This window comes from Atractosteus spatula (genome assembly GCF_055471065.1).
Source record: "Atractosteus spatula isolate fAtrSpa1 chromosome 10 unlocalized genomic scaffold, fAtrSpa1.hap1 SUPER_10_unloc_6, whole genome shotgun sequence".
NCBI classification, from domain to species: Eukaryota; Metazoa; Chordata; class Actinopteri; order Semionotiformes; family Lepisosteidae; genus Atractosteus; species Atractosteus spatula.
This window is the reverse complement of record NW_028296626.1, coordinates 688,941-702,764: the sequence shown is the minus strand read 5'-3', so window position 1 is coordinate 702,764 and position 13,824 is coordinate 688,941.

Sequence of the window (13,824 nt, the reverse complement as noted above, 5' to 3'; positions counted from 1 at the left end):
TGTTGTGTTTAGAAGAAGTGAGTTAACATGAAAAGTGACCTAATTTACCGGAGCAAATGCTCACCTAGCAAGATCTGCTTTACTACAAGAGAGAAGTAGAGTGAAAGACGTGATCATTTCATGCCGTTGTGGAACAAAATGCTTTTTTTTTTTCAAGACAGAAAACCAGGCTCCAGGTGAGGCTTAAACTTTCAACCTCGGCATGACTCCACTGATTATGTCATTTTACTGTACATGACCTGAACCAGGAAGAAGATTGGAAGTTAAGACGTTATGGTGTCGTTTTAATACTTTCCTACTCTTTTAATATTCAGGTTAAATCTTTTATTTTGGAGTACTTTCAATTGATATTAATCCTAGTTCCAATGAACGATTCTGGGCCATGGTGCATCTTAAATAATGTTCTTATAGGTTTCAGTTCCGAAAACAACTCAGTAGCAGGCCATGCGGAACAAGCGAACACATTAGAACTGTTGTGAATGCAGTGGAAATAATTTAGTCACTAAATAACAAGCTTATGCACCACTCGCCTGAAAATTGTTATATTTAACAAAAATTGCTTTCCAGACACCACAACTATTCACAATAATTTTATCAATACATGTCTTAATGAAAAGTGTAATTTTTTAATAATTAACTTTAATGTCCATCTTTATTAGTAGATGTATTGCCTTTAATATGCGATAGTGAATTTTCAGGTATCCTGGGGAGGGAAGAAAACTGAAATGAAGGAAATACATATTTAAAGGGGTGTGTTCTGTCATATCTGGGCGTTTGAATAGATTTGTTGTATAAGTTATTGTGATTTCACTCTATACTTGTGTTTCTCAGGAGAAAGTAGTTACATTGGGGATTTGAGAGTATAGAAAATACGTTGTGCTGTATGGGTAAATGTAAGGATATGTTGAAAAAAACGTATTGTCACCTTTGTGAACGTCATTATTAGATACCTGTTGATCGTTTAGTGACCTAGGCCTCCCTCTGGACTCTGCACTGAGTTGAAAGCTACGGGAGCTCCTCACTGCTTGTCCTGTATTGTTACCTGTGCTCTCGTCTACATTATCTACGTGCAGCACAGCACCAAGAACACCATAAACTTTGTGACGGAAAGTGCTTAAGAGCATGAAAAATTTTGAACATTTTAAACATTCATAGAACAACTTGAAAAACTGAGGGACAAAAGACCATCTATTTCACAGGTTCACAGTAGTTGCAAGAAAATCAGTCGCCTGACTAGGGACCTAGAGATAAAAAGTTTGATATTCTACTGACTGGGCTATTCCTGTCTACTCAGTTTCTATCTGAAACAACGTTTTTCAAGAAATTTGCAAAATTTGAAATATAATACTTGCTTAAAAGTGCAGATTATTTTTTACCCAAAACTGCAAATGGAGAAAACCGACCCTTTGGAGTCTCTGTGGTACAATTACTTAGTGCGGCCAGGTTGGGACTAAAATGATTGTAAGGTGATGGTTCAAGCGCATCCAGGCACGCCTTTCTCACTGTTCCAACGTGAACATCTATGGAAAAAATGGCATAAAATGTTTAACAGATTATTGACCTAATTGATACCGACGTCTTACCACTTGGCCACCACGCCTGCAGTTCAGCTTACTTTCCCATCAAGGCTAGCACATTTTTTAAAATACAAAAAAGTTAAATCTTTGAGCACAAATTGCCATGGTAGGAGGAATAAAACAAATATGACTGTTCAAATTAATTCTATTGAAACTGATTTAATCGCGCAGAATCTACAACAACAAAACCATGATTCTTAACAAGGAGATACTGGGCAGCAGTGGGATTCCAACTCACGCCCTCGAAGAGACGGAGCTTTAATCCAGCTCCTTAGAGCGTTCGGCCGGGTTACGCTTGATAGCAGCTTTTCAGCATTTGTAGTCTGACTTTGTGGTGTTATGCTGCATGGAAGAGACTGCACCTCCTTTTTCCGAGATGCTTTCTCTCACTTGGTGAAATATTCACTTCTTTGGCCCTCTGAATATAGTTCTTCCGTTAAGCAGGCTTCAGACTCTGCTTATAGTGCCCATGTAGAGATCTTATTTTTACAGGAAGACGCATTCCGAAACGTATCTCTGTAGTTTTAGAAAAGCTTTGAATAGCGCACAAACAGTATTCTAATTTCACACGGCAGATCTGTGCAGCAATCATACTCGATTTGACTGTGATTCTGAAATACTTCTAGCAAACATATTCAGGTTTCCTTGAACCTTTAATAAAAAAAATTACTTTGCGATGTTCCGCAGATGTGCAGTGTGCCTTTCCTCTTGTCGTATTCAAGAGTACTCACTGCGGGAGCTCCTCACTGCGTGTTCTTTACTCTACTGTGATTTCTTTTAATTTATCTACGTGGAGTGTGGTGAGAAGATCACCTTGAACATTTTCGGTTTGCGAAAGGAAACACTAAAGAAAATACAAGTGATGAACATTTAAAATAACCACAGTACAGCTAGAAGAGGGAAAGATAAAAGACGATTTAGAATGACATTCACAATAGATTGAAGAAAAGCACAACTGCCCAAACGGGGACTTGAACCCTGGACCCTCAGATTAAAAGTCTGATGCGCTACCAACTGAGCTATCTGGGCTCTAGAAAAACAAAGACACTGTTGGGATCCTCGCAAATCACCTGTCTCTTCTTGTGCTGAAGTGCAGACATAACAATGACCCATCTGTAATGACCACTGACAGACTTTATCCAGAAGCGACGGCACCACTCCCAGTAGAATGAGAGAGAAATACAGAACGACACGAGGAGTCAAGGGGCTCCAACAATTCATCTTTCCTCACATTACTGATTTTTTCACTAACATTTTGACCTTTTCACAATCAGATTTTTTCACATTTAATAAGATCTTTTAATCAACAACATTTAAGAAAGAAAACAAATGGAACATTTTTTGGAACAATAATAAAAAAACTTTCAATGTCTTGGTTGTATAAGTGTGCACACCGTTTATAAAGGGGGTAGCAACTGTGCTGAAATTTCACCAGTCACATTCCAGATCATGTACAAAGGTTATTTGCCTTTGCCAGACATCAATTGTATTGATTCTTATTAGTCCTATTTAATATCAGCTGATCACATAACTAACCAATCTCGGAGAATGTACGTTCATACTGCAGAGCTGAACCTGAAGAGAAATCCTACCGCTGATTGTCACCAAAGAATGTCGTTACAAATTATCTGCGGAGCTGTTTTACGTATCCGGCCACCTCTTTCCTTCCTTCTTTGCAGTGAGCACAATTCTTTCAGTTTCTTCTCTTGTATTTTCCTTGCTGTTTTACTGTCCCTTTCCCCCCATGTGGAGATGGATCCACAACCGAAACCCTGTTTGTAGCCTGTGTTTCTGCAGCGTCAGTCTGTATGAGGAGAGGGTGTTAAACAGCTCCAGTGGCGCAGTCGGTCAGCGCGCGGTGCTTATACAGCAATGCACAGCAGAGTCATGCTGAGGTTGTGAGTTTGAGCCTCAACTGGAGGCCTGTGTATTTAGCTACTTGTTAAGGATTCGGCCAGTGAAACCGAAACCAAGTAATGAACTCACTTGCAGGAGCCGATAGAGACAAGTCGTGATCCAAATACCGAAGTCGAAGGAGAGAGCCGAGAGTCCAGGGGAAGCCAGTGATCCAAACAGGGAGAGAGTAGCCAAAGCCAGACCGTAATCCAAAAAACGTAGTAAAAGGGGAGAAACCAAAGTCGGAACCAGAACAGTACGAAGAGGTACGAAGGCGTAGCGCAACTAAGTAGCTCGAAAGGAAAACCAATACTGAGCGAGGAGGTAGGGAAAGACTAGTGCTTAAATACAAGATGAGACATAGGTGTGGTGGTGAAAGCGTACACTGATAGGTAGACTAATGAACTAAGACTACGCCTTCTTCTGCCTCTTTCGTTGCTGGGAGGCAGGGATCATAACACAGGGCTGCACAGCTGTGACGCTGGCTGTGATCTGCTCCTGCACCTACTGCCTCTCCCACCGACCAGGTCAGAGCACCTCTTGATCAGACCGGAGTACTGTGCCCACGTTCTGAAATAGATATTGTTCTTCATTTTTAAGGGAAAGAACTATACAGTACTGCCAGGCTGGAGGAACTGAGTCTCTTTAGTCTAAAGGGAGTGTCCCACACTGCCAGGCCAGAGGAACTGAGTCTCTTCAGTCTGAAGGGAGTGTCGTACACTGACAGGCTGGAGGAACTGAGTCTCTTTAGTCTGAAGGAACTGAACCTCTTTAGTCTGAATGCGATCCACCGATCGGGACAGGAGACCCTTCCCTTCCTCCACCTCCTGTCCCTGTAGGACACTCAGTCAGTGCACTGAAAGCAGGCTTCTCATCATGATGCTTCTTCATTTCTGTCCCTCCATCTGTCCTTGTGGCCCCCACCGAAGAGCCGCGGGAAACAGGCGGAGCAAAAGGGACGGGAACAGTCTCGACGATGACCCGGTAACCACACGCAAATAAAACAACCGCCGATATTTGGCCTGGCCAGGCCAGCAGTGAAATCCGAGACGTACTGTAGGAGTCTGTAAGACAGCTTCACTCAAGATACACTTCCTTATGTAGAGTAAACTCACAGTATACAGACACAGTAAAGACCACACACACACACACTGAGACTCAGCTGGAGTCAGATGAGCTGTTGACAAACATACTTTCTCTCAGACACCCCTCCAGCTTCCTGTATACCAGCACCCACAGTCGTCTTGCAGTTTACAGACAGAGCCAAGCAAAATGAGACTCCACACAGACACAGCGAGACTCATCTTGAGTGAGGCTTGAGTCAGCTGAGCTGTTAATAAACTTGCTTTCATTTCAAAACACCTTCTTATGGAAAAGCACACATACTAAACTCACATTATGCACACCTGGTAATCTAACAGTTTGCACACGGAACTAAGACCCGAGATTACACACAGACACACACACAAACATACAGAGGATAGCATACTGTTATTCTACGCAGAGCTTGTCTTCTTTGTCAGTATGCAGACAGAGCAAAGACCACAGATTCCACACACACACACACACACACACACACATACTGTACAGAGGATAACACACTGTTATTCTACGCAGAGCTTGTCTTCTTTGTCAGTATGCAGACAGAGCAAAGACTGCAGATTCCACACACACACGCTGACCCACAACTTCAGCTCCAACCAGAACACAAGCTCAGACACGTGGGAGGAAACCGCGACTCATTCTGGCTCAGCAAAGACAAGCTCTGCGTAGAATAAGCCTGGGCGTGTTATCCTCTGTGAGTGTGTGAGTGTGTGTGTGTAATTTGTGTCCTTGCTCCGCGTGCAAACTGTTAGATTACTATGTGTGCTGGTCCATAAGTAAGTGTATCTGAGAGAAAATGACTCTGTCGACAGCTCATCTGACTCCAGCCTCACTCAAGCTGAGTCTCAGTGTGTGTGTGTGTGGTCCCAGGTTTCTTGGCATCTGAACGAAAACCGCCGCATGCGTGAACAGCTTGTGAGGCCGGAGATATTACAGTCCAGTGTCCCCGTCACTTTACTGGGGCATGAGGACCCACAAAGAGCGCAGGGTGAGCACCCCCTGCTGGCCCCACTAACACCAGTCCATCATAGACACAGACTAACATCAGAGCCCGTTCTGGACTGTGGGAGGAAACTGGACCACCTAAAGGAAATTCAGGTCAACACAGGGAGAACATGCAGACTCCACACAGGCAGCCCTCTGAGTCACTCACTCACACACACATACACACACATACACAGTGGGGCCAATTTTCCCAGAAGCCATTGAAACCCAGCAGCATCCCTTTGGACTGGGGGATGAAACCAGCACACTCAAGTAGGAAACCCATGCGAACGGGGGGGAACATGCAAACTCCACACAGACAGCCCCCCCAAGGTCCAGAATTGAATTGTGCCCCCCTGTGCCCTGCTGTGCCACTCTCCACTAAGAACTGTGGCACAGACACGACTTTAATGAGTCGCTTTGTGATTTTTCTTCTGTCAGTGCCCTCTCCTGGGGGTGTGGGGGTGGGGAAACTCCGATCAGCACATTTTGGAGCCCCCAGCCACGATCTGAACTGCTTTCGAATGAAGGATTGTAGTTGGGATTGCAGTCACTGGTAAACCTGTGTGAGACGGGCTTGGATACGTGCAGAGACAGTGTCCAGGGTCCGATTTGTGAGTCCAACCAAATTTTTACGAAAAGCTTCAATTAAAATACAGAGACAATTTTCAGGATAGATTTGGGCACAACAGCACAGTTGTTGACACAGCAGTACATCTGGTGATCTCAGGCTGATTTAATACCCAAAACGCATTAAGAATGTTAACCGGAATGTTACTTTTTATTATAAAAAAAACAAAATCAGTCTTAATGCTACAATGCTTTAACGGTCATTAGCACCTCATAGAACATAGCAAGAAGTAAAACTCTTCTATGTACTGTACTTGTATTGACAAAATATTTTTTTAAAATACCCTGTTCTAATGTCATTGGTTTCAATTGCAGTGTTGTTCATTTTTTTTAAACAAGTTTAGTCTTGAGAAGCTACGCTTCTCGCTGGTTCTGGAAACTGGCAAACGTTAAAAGAGTTAAAGTTCACAGAGCTCTGAAGATGTCTGGAGAACGGTCTGAGAGATCACATTCACAGACTTCAGCACCTCTTCAGAAGTGAGTGTTCTTGAAGTCGCATTAAAGAGCCTAAAAGGTAATTACACAAATGAGCAGTATCAACATGATCAGGATATCTATTTACATAACAAGATTGTGGCTCTATGGCTAAGGATCTGTGTGTCTAGCTGGAAGGTTGCCGGTTCAAATCCAGCAGCTGGCAGAGGTCCCTGAGTGAGGCCTTTCCCCCCAACTGCTCCAGGGGGTGCTGTACAATGGCTGACTCTGTGCTCTGACCCCCAGCTTCTCTCTCCCTGTCTGTGTGTCTTATGGAGAGCAAGCTGGGGTCTGTGAAAAGACACATTCCTCATGCAAGAAATTGTATAGGGCCACCACTCCTCCCTAGTAAATTGACACAAATGTATAGACATGAATTAGAATTCCTACATCCTTCCCAAGTTCCTCAGTTGATTGAAATAATAGCATTGTGCTTTATTTCATGTGTCTTTTTTAAGTTTCTCATTTTTTACATTCGATTTTTTTTCTCCTCAAATTTGGCACCTCATTTTATCTGGATCTGGAACTGACCAGCATCTGCTGTGCGCACCAGTAGAAATAATCCCTTCTATTGTTCAAAACAAATGTGTTCCTGTGGCTCAAAGGCTAGGTTCAGAAAATACTAGTAATGATAAAGAATTCCTTGCATTTATATAACACCTTTCACCCAGACAGTAATTTATATATAGGAGGGGATATACTCCCCACTGAACTGCTACCACACATGGGAGATGCACAGTGATCTTTCTGCACCAGTAACCCCACCTGGGAGACGCACAGTGATCATTCTGGACCAGTAACCCCACCTGGGAGACGCACAGTGATCGTTCTGCACCAGCAGCCCCACCTGTGAGACGCACAGTGATCATCCTGTACCAGCAGCCCCACCTGGGAGACGCACAGTGATCATTCTGCACCAGCAGCCCCACTTGGGAGAGCCCTGCTGAAGGGACTAACATGCTTAGAGCGTATTGTTTAGTTCGAAAAGAAAACGTCAACCCTTTGATGTGTATCAGGGATGTGTCTTCTAATGTCAGGTTTTACAATAGTCCTGTCAAACAGATGAGGACAGATCTTATGCACTGCAGCACAGGGGAGGGTCTGTGCTTCTTCATCTCCTGCGTCTCCGATGGCACCAGCAGTGTGTGTGTCTCCTCTCCCAGACTCTCTCCTCTCCGGCTGTGCCTCCTGCTCTCCCGTCTCTCCATCGTCACCAGCAGTGTGCATCCCAGACTCTCTCCTCTATCGCTGTGCCTCCTCTCCTGTTTCTTCATCATCGCCAGCAGTGTGCGTCTCTCCTCTCCCAGACTCTCTCCTCTCTGGCTGTGTCTCCTCCTCTCCCATCTCTCTATTGTTGCCTTCTTGAATGGCAGAGAATCTCACAGGCCTGTCTCCTGCCTGGTTCTCTCTCCTGGTCTTGCTATAATACAGACCAGCCAGGACTCCTAGGGCAGACTGGACAGTCAGGACAGGGGTGAGGATGGAGAGGACACAAGCTCGTCCTGGAGGAGTTGGTCCTGTGAGACCGGAGGAGAACAGAAAGACAATAATAATAATAATAATTAATAATAATAATCCTTGGGAACTTTCTGGTTTCGAGTTCTTTTCCCATAAAAATAAATGGAATAGAGGCGGGTTATAGACTGCCAGTTAAACAGAGTTTGTGGTTCACTTGCAGCTACCAAATACAGTACTGAGAGGTCCCATTGTAAGGCCAGCTTATGTTCCTAAAAAATAATGCAACGTCTAGCAAAAGGGGAATTAATATCCATAAAGAATAATGTAATGAGCTTGAGATCTGATCCCAACATATAGTTCAGATATGGGTCCCAAGGCGGAGTGGTGGCTCTGTGGCTCAGGATCTGTGCCCCTCCCTGAGGCTGGAGGGTTGCCATTTCAAATCCTGTAGCCGGCAGAGGAATCCTACTCTGTTGGGCCCCTGAGCAAGGCCTTTCATGGGTGCCATGTAAGTGGCTGACTCTGTGCTCTGACCCCTTAGCTTTTCTCCCTGTTTGTGTATCTCATGGCGAGTAAGCTGGGGTCTGTGACAAGACAAGTTCCTCATGCAAGAAATTGTATATGGCCAATAAAGTGATCTGATCTACATGGGAAAGTAACTCACAAAAAACAGCTAGTAAAGCATCACCAGCTCCTTCTGAAGTGCTGTCTCATTGAAAACCGATAGTCATGCGCTGGTTCAGGGTAGACATTCCATGCTTTATAAAGTCAGAGATAGTGCAGAGTGGTAAAAACTCAACTTTATTTCAGGATTTATAAACTAAGTTCACGTGTCACAGGACAACTGTCAACAGGAAGGGGAGTTTTGCATGTCAGATTATGCTCTTAATTTTTTTTCCCATTTCTGGAGCAAAATTATCCTGCAAGCACCGATGTGTCTGCCTTCCGGTGCCTGGAACAGTAAGCGTGGACATAAGCGTGGGGACGTTTTCCGGGATTGCGAGGCCACGTGTGGACAGCCAATGTGAAAATGTAGTCCTGAGGGGCGTTTCCCCAATTGGCAGGAACTACAACTCCCACACTGTCCTGATTCAGGGTGTAGTTCCATTGCAAGTGCTGAGCTGCATTGCAAGAGCTGCAGATACACATCGCTCAGCCATTGGAGAGGGTTCAGGCCAGGCACAAGCTACACTCCACGTTTTCCAGCCTCATTCTGTAAAAAGCTCTCAGATACCAGAATTCATTCTCCTCCCACAGTAACAATCAGAGTGCTGATGGTGTTTCCCTGAAGGTTCCTCACTGTGTAGCTCCCCTGATCAGCTGGAGTGAGGGAGTGCAGTGTCAGAGAGCTGTTCTGCACTGACACTGTCTCTGTATTGGAGGACACAGCTGGCTGTGCTGTTCTGGACAGAACACACTGAGGTCCAGTATCCACCTCCTGCAGGATCAAACAGCACCTCCACTGGCTCTCCAGTGCAGTGAGCAGTGGGACAGACAGAGAGGCTCCAGGCTTCAGGGTGAGAATAACTCTGTGAGCTGAAAGTCAATCAGGACAGATGATATAAGAACACACTCGGTCAAGAATATAGAGCCCTCTAGTGACCCTACTGTAGACCTGCTCACCTCCCACAGTGATGATCACAGTGCTGATAGTGTATCCCTGAAGGTCCCTCACTGTGTAGTTGCCCTGATCAGCTGGAGTGAGGGAGCGCACTGTCAGAGAGCTGTCCCTCACTGACACTCTGTCTCTGTACTGGGGGACACAGCTGGCTGTGCTGTTCTGGACAGAACACACTGAGGTCCAGTTTCCACCTCCTGCAGGATCAAACAGCACCTTCACTGGCTCTCCAGTGAACAGAGGGACAGACAGAGAGGCTTCAGGCTGCAGGGTGACAGTGTCTTTGTGAGCTGAAAGACAATCAGGACAGAGGATGATATAAGAACACACTCTGTCAAGAATATAGAGCCCTCTAGTGACCCTACTGTAGACCTGCTCACCACCCACAGTGACGATCACAGTGCTGATACTGCTTCCCTTAAGGTCCCTCACTGTGTAGTTGCCCTGATCAGCTGGAGTGAGGGAGCAGAGTGTCAGAGAGCTGTTCTGCACTGACACTCACTGTTCGTACCTGGGGCCAGGGAGCCCTGCGCTGCTCAGTAAGACTATACGAGACTGGACAGATCCTGCAGGATCAAACAGCACCTCCACTGGACCAGCAGTGTGGAGGGGGAGAGACAGAGAGGCACCAGGCTGCAGGCTGTGGACTTCTGAGTGAGCTGAAAAGGGACAGGTAGAAACATGTTGAATATTTAGTTTTACAACAATACCTTGAGTTTGGACTGCGATCAGCTTCATTTTGTATTTCAGCTGTGAAAATGCAATTTCAAAAATGCATGCCCCAGTCATGTTAGGTTCAAGTTACAGTTGCATCACAACTCAATACATTTGCAATTCACTTCAAATGTTGTTTTTGTTTGATCCAGTCTGTCCTCACCTAAAGGAGATACTAACTTTTAACACCTTTTATTTCTTCTGGGAGGTTAACTGGCTTCTGAGATAATTGCTCCTGGTGTTTGTGTTGTGTATGCCTTGCAATGGAGTGGTGAGAAATAATGGACTTATTACATTATAATTAATAATAATTGCTTACACTTATATAGTGCTTTTCTGGACACTCCACTCAAAGCGCTTTGCAGGACATGGGGACTCTCCACCACCCTCCACCACCACCACCAATGTGCAGCATCCATCTGGATGATGCGACGGCAGCCATAGTGCACCAGAACGCTCCCCACACATCAGCTCTCAGTGGGGAGGAGAGCAGAGTAATGAAGCCAATTCATAAATGGGGGTTATTAGGAGGCCATGATTGGTAAGGGTCAATGGGAAATTTGGCCAGGACACTGGGGTAAAACCCCTACTCTTTTCGAGAAACACCCTGGGATTTTTAATGACCACAGAGAGTCAGGACCTTGGTTTTACGTCTCATCCAAAGGACGGCGCCTGTTTACAGTCCAGTGTCCCCATCACTATACTGGGGCATTAGGACCCACACAGACCGCAGGGTGAGCACCCCTTCCTGGCCCCAGTAACACCTCTTCCAGCAGCCACCTTAGTTATTATTGTCAAGAAGGAAAGAATATGAGGAACATGAAAAGGCTGAATGTCTTAAATGCATTTTTTATACTGAAACAGAGAGGCACACACACGTCATTACAAACGCACACCCGCACAGAGACGTCCTTAAACGCCTTGTTCACAATTATGGGCTCCAACAGGAACAAAAAACGCCAGCCTGACAACTCGAGCATTCAAACCAAGAACCCAACACGTACTCACGTTGGCAGCCTGTGCAGAAAAGCATAAAGAACCACAAGCCTTCTCTATTGGGAGGAAAAACACACACTCCCTCTCTCACACTCCTGATTTCCTTAAATAGCTCATTCTTCATCTCTGGCTCCTACATACAGTATAGCAGCGCTCAGTCTGCTTTGAATAAGCCATAAATCCAAGATTTGTTTAATCATTTCCTCTTGTCTAGGCCTAGAGCTGCTTTTCATAAAAGAGCTGTTTGCATAAATAGCTAGGGTTACAGCTGAAGACACCAGCTTCATCAACCAGTGTGTAACGCGCATTATACGTTGGGAGCAAGAGAAGAGGCCCAGGCCGTGCCTTTTCATAGATTTTTCTTCTGAAAAGTCGGGTTCTCGGAGGCAGATTTAGCCCCTCATGCATTGTAGAGAGATAGACAGGCCCGCACGCGCACACAGTTAGAGCTGCACCCTCACACAGAGTCAGACCCGTCCTCTTGTTTAAACAAATACACAAACCTGACGGCGCTCACAATGATCCAGACACACACACACACACACGACATCAGCAGTCACTCTCGCACACTGGACCCCAGCTCAGTCCTCACCTCCAGCTCCTGCGAACCGCTTCGAGCAAACTGCATTAAGAAAATTAGGTTGCGTTCCGGTAGCAGGCCATCCTGGGCACCAGTGTGAGTTACACACTCATTTGTAAAAGCCCTTCCGCATCGTCGGGCATGCTTCACAGTGCTGGACCTGGGGTGTGGGTGCTGTCTTTGTGGAGTTTGCATGTTCTCTCCCTGGTCTGTGGGGGTTTCCTCCAGGTGCTCCAGTTTCCACCCACAGTCCAGGGACAGGCTGCCACTTTCACTGGGCAGTGCACCGTCGCCGTGGCAGCATGGTAAGTCGGATCTGATTTCAGTCTTTATTTCCTTTTATAGAGATCCTGTAACCAGTACCTGTTCACTCCCACCACTGGACATCCTCTTACCTCCTGTGGCAACGGGCAGCTGATGAAGCTTTGTGCTTGCCGGATCATGGCAATCGCCACTCCACCCTGATCCTGGCTCAGCACAGGGCACCTGGGTTCACTCCCTTCAGACTAAAGAGACTCAGTTTCTTCAATCTGTCAGTGTGGGACGCTCCATTCAGACTAAAGAGACTCAGTTCCTCCAGCCTGTCAGTGTGGGACACACCCTTCAGACTGAAGAGACTCAGTTCCTTCAGACTAAAGAGTTCTTTCAGCCTGTCAGTGTACCTTTGATGGACGGGGTGCCAGGCCATCAAAGGGTACTAACCACTGTACCAGAACCGTGCCACCGTCTGACTTCTAAACAGTGTAAACTAATTTTCTGAAATAATCGGCTGAAACTTTGTTGCGCCACCTTCTTTGTTGACAGTGTTTTATCTTTGTTATATTGGTTTTGCTGGACCCCGACCGTAAGAAAACACATTTACCCCCCCCCCCCAGTGGATATAAATCAAAACCTCGAGCAGCAGATGAAATTGATTTGCCAGGGATTTAAATTAAAATGATCCCAAAGTAAAGCAGAGAGACTGATTTGCCTAGGCACCTGGCACGGGGTGGGGGGAGTCCGATTTGAATATTGTCCTTGCAGAGAACCAATTAGATTGGGCCTCGCTAAGCCCGAATGGTTTCCATGGGGACCGCAGCTAGGTGATCGGAGGAGAGACCGAGGGCTGTACAGGTCTGGAAACAGTCCGCGTCTACCCAGCGTCCCGGGCGGGTCGGAGACACCCCCCGCTTCCAGAGGGGAAAAGAACGGTGAGTGGTGACTAAACTAGAGGGGAAAAAAAATGTTGGGGAGCAACGCAAATCGACAAAGAATTACAGAAGTGCAAAGTTTCAGAAACACTGTGTAAGAATGAGTGACCTGTTAGGAAATCCCGATGTTATTGTTTCAGGGTGTGGAGGGAGCTTTTAACAGTTATAGGGAAATTTCAGGACATTTTAAAGATTGTAAATGTCCAAACCTGCGAGAAATGTAAGCCTTGTTCATTTGAGAGTCTGGGAATGTTTTAGCGGGTAGGGTACCCAGCGTACTGACAGGGCTCAAAAAGAGTGTTTACTTCACTGTAGCCCGCAGTGCAACCTGTTCTGAAGAGGGAGTGGTCAGTTGCTTTATTTGAGTAATTGGCGACTCCAAAGCCAGGCTCTGCCTTAAGTGAAAGTGTACTGGTCAAGCGATGTTGACCCAGGGAGAACCTGATGAGAAAGATGATAAATTATCAGCTTCTCCTTTATTTACATGACAGCACCTTGCTTTAAGTCACTGCTTATCCAATGAAAACAAAATCAGTGTCTCTGTGGCTCAGGCTCTGCGCCTGGGGCTGGAAGGGTTTGTCGGTTCAAGTCCCGCAGCTGGCA